We start from the raw sequence: 10,529 nt of genomic DNA on the forward strand, positions 1-10,529 counted from the left end.
TATAGTCTGGCTATGCTCTATCTTCATCACACAAAATATTTAACTCATGCACAACCCCGATGACAAGCCAAGCAATTGTTTCATATTTTGATGTTCTCAAACTTTTTCAACTTTCACGCAATACATGAGCTTGAGCCATGGACATAGCACTATATGTGGAATAGAATGGTGGTTATGGAGAAGACAAAAAAGGAGAAGATAGTCTCACATCAACTAGGTGTATCAACGGGCTATGGAGATGCCCATTAATAGATATCAATGTGAGTGAGTAGGGATTGCCATGCAACGGATGCACTAGAGCTATAAGTGAATGAAAGCTGAACAAAAGAAACTAAGTGGGTGTGCATCCGACTTGCTTGCTCAGACCTAGGGTATTTTGACGAAGCCCATCATTGGAATACACAAGCCAAGTTCTATAATGTAAAATTCCCACTAATATATGAAAGTGACAACATAGGAGACTCTCTATCATGAAGATCATGGTGCTACTTTGAAGCGCAATTGTGGAAAAAGGATAGTAACATTGTCCCTTCTCTCGTTTTCTCTCATTTTTTATTTTGGTGGGCTTCTTTGGCCTCTTTTTTTATTTGGGCTTCTTTGGCCTCTTTTATTTTTCATAAAGTCCTAAGTCTCATCTCGACTTGTGGGGGAATCATAGTCTCCATCATCCTTTCCTCACTTGGGACAATGCTCTAATAATGAAGATCATCACACTTTTATTGACTTACAACTCAAGAATACAACTCAATACTTAGAACAAAATACAACTCTATGTGAATGCCTCCGGTGGTGTACCGGGATATGTGATGAATCAAGAGTGACATGTGTGAAAGAATTATCAAGGTGGCTTTGCCACAAATACGATGTCAACTACATGATCATGCAAAAGCAATATGATAATGATGGAGCGTGTCATAATAAACGGAATGGTGGAAAGTTGCATGGCAATATATCTTGGAATGGCTATGGAAATGTCATAATAGGTAGGTATGGTGGCTGTTTTGAGGAAGGTATATGGTGGGTGTATGGTACCAGCGAAAGTTGCGCGGCACAAGAGAGGCTAGCAATGGTGGAAGGGTGAGAGTGCGTATAATCCATGGACTCAACATTAGTCATAAAGAACTCATATACTTATTGTAAAAATCTATTAGTCATTGAAATGACGTACTACGCGCACGTTCCTAGGGGGATATATTGGTAGTAAAAGACCATCGCTCGTCCCCGACCGCCACTCATAAGGAAGACAATCAATAAATAAATCATGCTCCAACTTCATCACATAACGGTTCACCATACGTGCATGCTACGGGAATCACAAACTTCAACACAAGTATTCCTCAAATTCAGAACTACTCCACTATCATGACTCTAATATCACCACCCTCATATCTCAAAATAATCATCAAGCATCAAACTTCTCATAGTATTCAATGCACTTTCTATGATAGTTTTTATTATACCCAACTTGGATGCCCACCATTCTAGGACCAATTTTATAAACAAAGCAAATACCATGTCATTCTAAAAGACTTTCAAAATAATATAAGTGAAGCATGAGACATCAATAATTTCAACAAAATAAAACCACTGCCGTGCTCTAAAAAGATATAAGTGAAGCACTAGAGCAAAATTGTCTAGCTCAAAAGGTGTAAGTGAAGCACATAGAGTATTCTAATAAATTCCAAATCATGTGTGTCTCTCCCAAAAGGTGTGTACAACAAGGATGATTTTGGTAAACTAAAAATAAAAGACTCATATTATACACGACGCTCCAAGCAAAACACATATCATGTGGTGAATAAAAATATAGCTCCAAGTAAAGTTACCGATAGACGAAGACGAAAGAGGGGATGCCTTCCGGGGCATCCCCAAGCTTAGGCTTTTGGTTGTCCTTGAATTATCTTGGGGTTCCATGGGCGTCCCCAAGCTTAGACTCTTGCCACTCCTTATTCCATAGTCCATCGAATCTTTACCCAAAACATGAAAACTTCACAACACAAAACTCAACAGAAAACTCGTAAGCTCCGTTAGTATAAGAAAATAAAACCACCACTTAGGTACTGTTGTGAACTCATTCTAAATTCATATTGGTGTAATATCTACTGTATTCCAACTTCTCTATGGTTCATACCCTCCGATACTACTCATAGATTCATCAAAATAAGCAAACAACGCATAGAAAACAGAATCTGTCAAAAACAGAACAGTCTGTAGTAATCTGTATCATTCGAATACTTATGTAACTCCAAACATTCTGAAATAAATTGGTGGACCTGAGTAATTTGTCTATTAATCATCTGCAAAAATAATCAACCTAAAATCACTCTCCAGTAAAAAATTGACAGCTAATCTCGTGAGCGCAAAAGTTTCTGTTTTTTTACAGCAAGATCGCAAAGACTTCACCCAAGTCTTCCCAAAGGTTCTACTTGGCACAAAAACTAATTAAAACATAAAACCACATCTAAACAGAGGATATATGAATTATTTATTACTAAACAGTAGCAAAAATCAAAGACAAAAATAAAATTGGGTTGCCTCCCAACAAGCGCTAACGTTTAACGCCCCTAGCTAGGCATGATGATTTCAATGATGCTCACATAAAAGATAAGAATTGAAACATAAAGAGAGCATCATGAAGAATATGGATAGCACATTTAAGTCTAACCCACTTCCTATGCATATGGATTTTTTGAGCAAACAACTTATGGGAACAATAATCAACTAGCATAGGAAGGCAAAACAAGCATAACTTTAAAACTTTAAGCACATAGAGAGGAAACCTGATATCATTGCAACTCCTACAAGCATATATTCCTCCCTCATAATAATTTTCAGTAGCATCATGAGTGAATTAAACAATATAACCAGCACATAAAGCATTCTTTTCATGATCTGCTTGCATAGAAATTTTACTACTCTCCACATAAGCAAAATTCTTCTTATTAGGAATAGTGGGAGTATCATAAGAGACTCAAATACTATAAATTGTTTCCATATTAAAAGAGTAATGTTCAGAAAAAGGGTAATCATAATCATGACAAGTTTTATAAATATAATCATCACTACTTTTTATAGCATAAGTTTCATCACAATAATCATCATAAGTAGCAACTTTGTTCTCATCATCAATTGAAACCTCTTCCAAAATAGTGGATTCATCACTAAATAATGTCATGACCTCTCCAAATCCACTTTCATAAATATTATAAAATTCAACACTCTCCAAAATAGTAGGATCATTACTTCCTAAAGTTGACACTCTTCCAAACCCACTTTCATCAATATAACCATCCTAAACAGGAGGCATGCTATCATCATCATAAATTTGCTCATCGAAACTTGGGAGGATAAAAATATCATCTTCATTAAATGTAGCATCACCAAGCTTGGGACAAACATTAATTGCAGCAAATATATTCTCAAACATGTCATTCTCATCAAACATAGCGTCCCCAAGCTTGGGCCTTTTCATATCATAAGCATAATCACTCTCATCATTAATAGTATGGATAGCACCAATAGTATAGCAATTATCATCATCACAATGAGTAATAGGGGCAACATCATTTGAGAGGGATACTTTTCTACCTTTGCTTCTTCGTCTTTTCTTTTTCTTCTTCACATCATGTGTGGGTTTAACCCTCTTTTTCGAGCTCCTTATTAATGAGATTGGTTGAATAGGAAGCTCCTCCTCGTTACCTGATTCATCATAAGGAATAATAGGAGGATATTGGGAAGTCTCTTCCCTTTCATTAGTATTATCTTCATCTTCTACTTGTTTTCTTTTCTTTATGTAATTGGAAATATAAGGATTTTCAATGCAATTCACCACACAATACATAAAAATTTCTTCTAGATCAAAATCAAGAACTTTATCAAGGACAAATTCTCGAAGATCCTTAGTTATACGTTTCATTTCTTCATAGGGATAATTAGATTTATGCCCCTAGTTGTGTCCCACTCGTCTGTTTTACCCCTAATTCCCAAAAGTCACCGGTTCTGTCCAAATCACTTTGCTCCTCTTATGCTTTTGCCCTTTGACCGTTTGACCGTCAGTTTAAAAACTTCATAACTAATTCATACTAAATCAGAAAAATGCAAATAAGATACCAAAATGTTCAGAAAAACATCACCTATATGTCAGTGTCATTTGCATTCATGAAAAAAGTGTTGGAAAGTGCCCATACAAGTTTTAGCTCTTATGCTACCACCATGAATAGTAAAATCTAAAAAAGTTCAAAAAATTCAAAAATAATTTGGTGGCAAAGAATGACAAATGTTTTAAGTGTCTACCAAGTTTCATCAGGGAATAACATTCGTGGGTGTCGTGGCGAAAAAACAATCAGCACTCCAAAATAGATTATTTTTTTGCCACGACTACCACGAATGTCATTCCCTAATGAAACTTGGCAAGCACTTAGAACACTTGTCGTTCTTTGCCACCATATTTTTTTTGAATTTGTTTGAATTTTTTTAGAGTTTACTATTCATGGTGGTATCAAAAGAGCTAAAACTCGGATGTGCACTTTCCAACACTTTTTTCATGAATGCAAATGACACTGACATATAGGTGATGTTTTTCTGAACATTTTAGTATCTTATTTGCATTTTTCTGATTTAGTATGAATTAGTTATGAAGTTTTCAAAGTAACGGTCAAAGGGCAAAAGCATAAGAGGATCAAAGTGACTTGGATAGAACCGGTGACTTTTGGGAATTAGGGGTAAAACAGACGAGTGGGACACAACTAGGGGCATAAATCTAATTATCCCTTCTTCATAACCCACAAGCAAACTAAGTTCATTATGATGTGCAAGGAAATCAAGTTATCACAATTTTTGGACACGATACGATCATGAAACAATTTGCATTGGGGATTTAAATGATCACGTTCATTGCAAAGTTCACAAGGATGGCAAATAAATTTTAAATTTTCAGCACAAACATCTAGCCTTTCTTGCAACCATTTGGTTTCTAAATACTTGTGCCTCTTGCAAAATCTATCTTCCCTATTTGGTGTGTACTTGCAAACTCTATGCACTCCACAAAAGTTGACATGCTTATAAGAGACATTTTCATCATGACTAGTGCAATCATCATTAGTACTATGGATATTCAAAGAGTTCATACTAAAAACATTGCAATCATGCTCATCATTCAAAGATTTAGAGCCAAACATTCTAATGCATTCTTCTTCTAATACTTTGGCACAATTATCGGAATCCTTATTCTCATGAAATATATTAAAAAGATGAAGCATATGAGGCACCCTCAATTCCATTTTTGTAGTTTTCTTTTATAAACTAAACTAGTGATAAAACAAGAAACTAAAAGATTTGGTTGCAAGATCTAAAGATATACCTTCAAGCACTCACCTCCCCGGCAACGGTGCCAGAAAAGAGCTTGATGTCTACTATGCAACCTTCTTCTTGTAGACGTTGTTGGACCTCCAAGTGCAGAGGTTTGTAGGACAGTAGCAAATTTCCCTCAAGTGGATGACCTAAGGTTTATCAATCCGTGGGAGGCGTAGGATGAAGATGGTCTCTCTCAAGCAACCCTGCAACCAAATAACAAAGAGTCTCTTGTGTCCCCAACACACCCAATACAATGGTAAATTGTATAGGTGCACTAGTTCGGCGAAGAGATGGTGATACAAGTGCAATATGGATGGTAGGTATGAGTATTTGTAATCTGAAAATATAAAAACAGCAAGGTAACAAGTGGTAAAAGTGAGCGTAAACAGTATTGCAATGCTTCAAAGCAAGGCCTAGGGTTCATACTTTCACTAGTGCAAGTTCTCTCAACAATAATAACATAACTGGATCATATAACTATCCCTCAACATGCAACAAAGAGTCACTCCAAAGTCACTAATAGCAGAGAACAAACAAAGAGATTATTGTAAGGTACGAAACCACCTCAAAGTTATCCTTTCTGATCGATCTATTGAGTCTCTAGTAAAATAACATGAAGCTATTCTTTCTGTTTGATCTATCATAGAGTTCGTACTAGAATAACACCTTAAGACACAAATCAACCAAAACCCTAATGTCGCCTAGATACTCCAATGTCACCTCAAGTATCCGTGGGTATGATTATACGATATGCATCACACAGTCTCAGATTCATCTATTCAAACCAACACAAAGTACTTCAAAGAGTGCCCTAAAGTTTCTACCAAGAGTCAAGACGAAAATGTGTCCCAACCCCTATGCATAAGTTCACAAGGTCACTGAACCCGCAAGTTGATCACCAAGACATACATCAAGTAGATCACGTGAATATCCCATTGTCACCACAGATAAGCACATGCAAGACATACATCAAGTGTTCTCAAATCCTTAAAGACTCAATCCGATAAGATAACTTGAAAGGGAAAACTCAATCCATTACAAGAGAATAGAGGGGGAGAAACATCATAAGATCCAACTATAATAGCAAAGCTCGCGATACATCAAGATCGTATCACCTCAAGAACACAAGAGAGAGATATCAAACACATAGCTACTGGTACATACCCTCAGCCCCAAGGGTGAACTACTCCCTCCTCGTCAAGGAGAGCGTCGGGATGATGAAGATGGCCACCGGTGATGGATTCCCCCTCCGGCAGGGTGCCGGAACGGGCTCCCAAGAGGTTTTTGGTGGCTACAGAGGCTTGCGGCGGCAGAACTCCCGATCTATGGTGCTCCTGGATGTTTTCGGGGTATATGGATATATATATATATATATATATATATATATAGGCGAAAGAAGTCAGTCAGGGGAGCCACAGGGGTCCACGAGGGTGGGGGCGTGCCCAGGGTAGGGCGCGCCTCCCTGCCTCGTGGCTTCCTCGAAGCTTCCCTGACGTCTACTCCATGTCTCCTGGATTGTTTTAGTTCCAAAAATAACTCTCCCGAAGGTTTCATTTCGTTTGGACTCCGTTTGATATTCCTTTTCTGCGAAACACTGAAATAGGCAAAAAAACAGCAATATGGGCTGGGCCTCCGGTTAATAGGTTAGTCCCAAAAATAATATAAAAGTGTATAACAAAGCCCATAAACATCCAAAACAGATAATATAATAGCATGGAATAATAAAAAAATTATAGATACGTTGGAGACGTATAAGTATGTAGACACACTCCCCTCTTGTTGTTATACATTTCCTAGATTGAATCTTGGGTGTTTTGTAGGATTTTTATTATTTTCATGCTTCATTCCCCATCAAGTGAGGGTGTGGAGGACCCAACCGTAGTAATGACAGGCGTAGATTGGGGCGGGCCTCACGATGACTGCCCGCCCCACCTTTTAGGCCACCTGCCTAGAAGGCACCATTGATGGGACGGGTCATGGCATTGTCGCCGACCGCCGAGTCCCACCACTAGGGCTATGCGACCCACACCTCCGCAACCATATGAGGTGTCAGTCACCACACCATCATGAGAAGAGACCTCTCTGCCATCATTGACTAAACGGGTTTCACCCAACGATGGTGAGGGGGTGGAAGGGGAGGAGGCGGTTGGTGGCACTTCGGGGGTTTGGTCACCGCTCTTGTCGACCACGTGGGAGCAACACAGGGCCCAAGCTGTTCCAGAGAGTCACATCGTTGAATATTTGGAAGACCTCCTTGAAATCGGCTTTCTACTGCTTTATAAATAACGCCATCCGACCAAACGGTAGAAGGTGGTGAGAAAACCCTCTAACACAATAGGTCAACAGATAAAAAAAGACAGTGAACAGAGAATGCAACACTAACATTACACAAGAGATGCAATACTAGATGCCATGACCTCGCTGAAGAGTATGGACGCAGGAGTGGCCGAACTCCAACGAGAAGCACCTACGTCCGCTGGTGAAGAGCGAACCCACGTGTCGAGAAGAAACCGCCAGACCTCGCCGCAAAGCCATCACCCATTTGTTGCCAAATAGGGCCCACTGCCCTCGCTCCGAATCAAGGAGCGTTGATCCTGCTTAGGCTAGTCATAGTGGGTAGTAATTTAGACTAGTAACATATGCATGTTATTAGTCTATGTTACTACCATCATATTGGGTAGTAACATAAGTGTAGTGTCATGCAAGCCTTCATTTATTATGTTGTAGACTCATTTTACATTGGGGTGCACTATGTTACGGTAACATATTATGTTACCACAAGCACCTCTCTCCTCATTAACTTCATGCCACATAAGCATATATGTCTTGAGGTGCGTTATGTTACTACCTAAGTTACTCCCACTATGGCTAGCCTTACGAGCAGCTTGGACCAAGGGTGTTGACGGCATAGTTATGTGTAAAATATATGAGACCAATTAGACCATCCCATGTTGAAGCCTAAGAAACTTCGTGCCAAAATTCAAGTCTGTCCCATGAAACTACCGCAACATGGCTAAAATGTACCAGAACCTTATAGTGGCACTCCAAATAAAAAAGGTAAGGGCGCAAAGCTTTGCCGCCATTAAGTCAAAAGAAAGAAAATAGGGTTTTCACCCGAAGCACCAGCACGAGAAGAAGAACCACAACGAGCCCAAGAAGGCCGCAACACCCACTAGCTTGGAGACCTAAGGCCATCTCTAGCGACTCCCTAAAAGTTAAGGGAGTAAAACCCTTAGTGGAGTATATACTCCACTAATTTTTGGCTGTTTCTAGCCGATCCTCTAAACTTAACGGAGTAAATATCAATTCGATCAAATTCAAAGCAATTTGAACAGAAAGTAGCATGCATTCAAACATAAACGTAGATAGTTTTGCACAACCGAGCATAAAACATAAATTCAAACTAAACTAAAGCACCTAAACTACTTTCGGTCGAAGTGCAGGTCGAGCCAATCCTTCCTCGTCAGGTACGGTGTGCTGCGAGCCGGGTCCGGGTCGGTGCCGTCGTCGGGGAAGACACTCATCCACTCGCCGAATTCGATCTCCTCGCCGTCGCGCCCATCTCGCCGCCGTCCTCGCCACCTTGGACCTCGTCGGAGGAGGAAATAATGATGACCTCGCCGCCGGCATCGGCAAAGATCATCCACTCTGCCTCCACGAGCTCCGGGTGCTCTCGGCGGAGCTCTTCCATGTAGGCCTCGGCGGCGGCCTCGTCCTCGAGGAGCCCCCTCAACTTGTTGTCCTCCTACGCCATAGCCGAGATCACCACCCGCGGCTCCGATGAGACGAGGTGGACCGAACGCGTGTGCCGGGGGGAATTGAGCCGAACAGCCGCGCCGTGGAAGCGGACCTACTAGCGGTCGTACTACGTTGCTGCGAGCTTGGCCGTGTAGAAGGTCCTGAGCCACCGCTCGGTGTGTGTCTCCCTGTCCGTGATTTCAGCCACCCACATCCCCCAATGCCACTGCCGGACACCGAGGTAGGTCCTCGCCGGCGGTCAGGGCTGAGGGAGGACGGGAAAGTCCTCGAATTAGCATAGGGGCGCGATGGCGGGCGCATCGGGCGACCGACGACGACGGCTCGATGAAGAGCCCACGGAGGACGACCCACGCGCATAGAGACATGTATCTGCGCTACAAATTGGTGGCGGGTGATGAGGATACATACCTGGGGTAGGGTCATGGGCCTGACCCATACGTCCTACCCAAGGTCACTACCCTAGAAGATAAGAAGTCCAAAAGGCAACAAGGGACCCCCAGTCAAAGATGTCGAGTGCAATCCACTCGACCAGTCATATCACTCGGGTGTCCCCCTACCTATTGTCACTCGACCATTCAAGGAATCACTCGACCTACCGAAGATCAGGAGTCACTCAGCATTGCAATGGGCAGGCGTTCACTCTGTAGTCTTTAAGGTCATTAATAGCACTTAAGGCTGGCATTATCAATAACGCCCCTACTTTATGTACATTAAGCCCCTTGTAATGGAGGATGGTGAGGGTCCAAGCGTACTCTATATAAGACACCCCCTCCTCTGGAACAAGGGTTCGCACCCCCTGTAACATCACACGCATATAATCCAATCGACCGCCTCCGGGCACCGAGACGTAGGGCTATTACTTCCTCCGAGAAGGGCCTGAACTCGTAAATCCCATGTGTACACCTTCACCATAGCTGAGATCTTGCCTCTCCATACCTACCCCCCTTTCTACTGTCAGTCTTAGAACCACGACAGTTGGCGCCCACCGTGATTATCAAAAGACATGATTTTACAGTCTTCCGAATGATTGTTGTTCATTTTTTACATGTCCTAAAATCCCCCAGTGGGTGCCTTAGCTGCGAATCCGTTTCGCCTAAGTTGAAGAGAAAATCCTACTGAGTGGTGAGCCAGCCTCTCACTCGGAGGCTTAGCTGCGAATCCGTTTTGCCTAAGTGTTAAAAAAATCCTACCAAGTGGTGAGCCGGCCTCTCACTCGGAGGCTTAGCTGCAGTCCAGTACTCGCCTAAGTGTTAGAAAATCCTACCGAGTGGTGAGCCAGCCTCGCACTCGGGGGCTTAGTTGCTGTCCAGTACTCGCCTAAGTGTTAAAAATCCTACCGAGTGGTGAGCCAGCCTCTCACTCGGAGGCTTAGCTGCAGTCCAGTACTCGCCTAAGTTCAAAAGGTCCTACCAAATGGT

This window comes from Triticum dicoccoides, chromosome 2B (genome assembly GCF_002162155.2).
Source record: "Triticum dicoccoides isolate Atlit2015 ecotype Zavitan chromosome 2B, WEW_v2.0, whole genome shotgun sequence".
Classification (NCBI taxonomy): Eukaryota; Viridiplantae; Streptophyta; class Magnoliopsida; order Poales; family Poaceae; genus Triticum; species Triticum dicoccoides.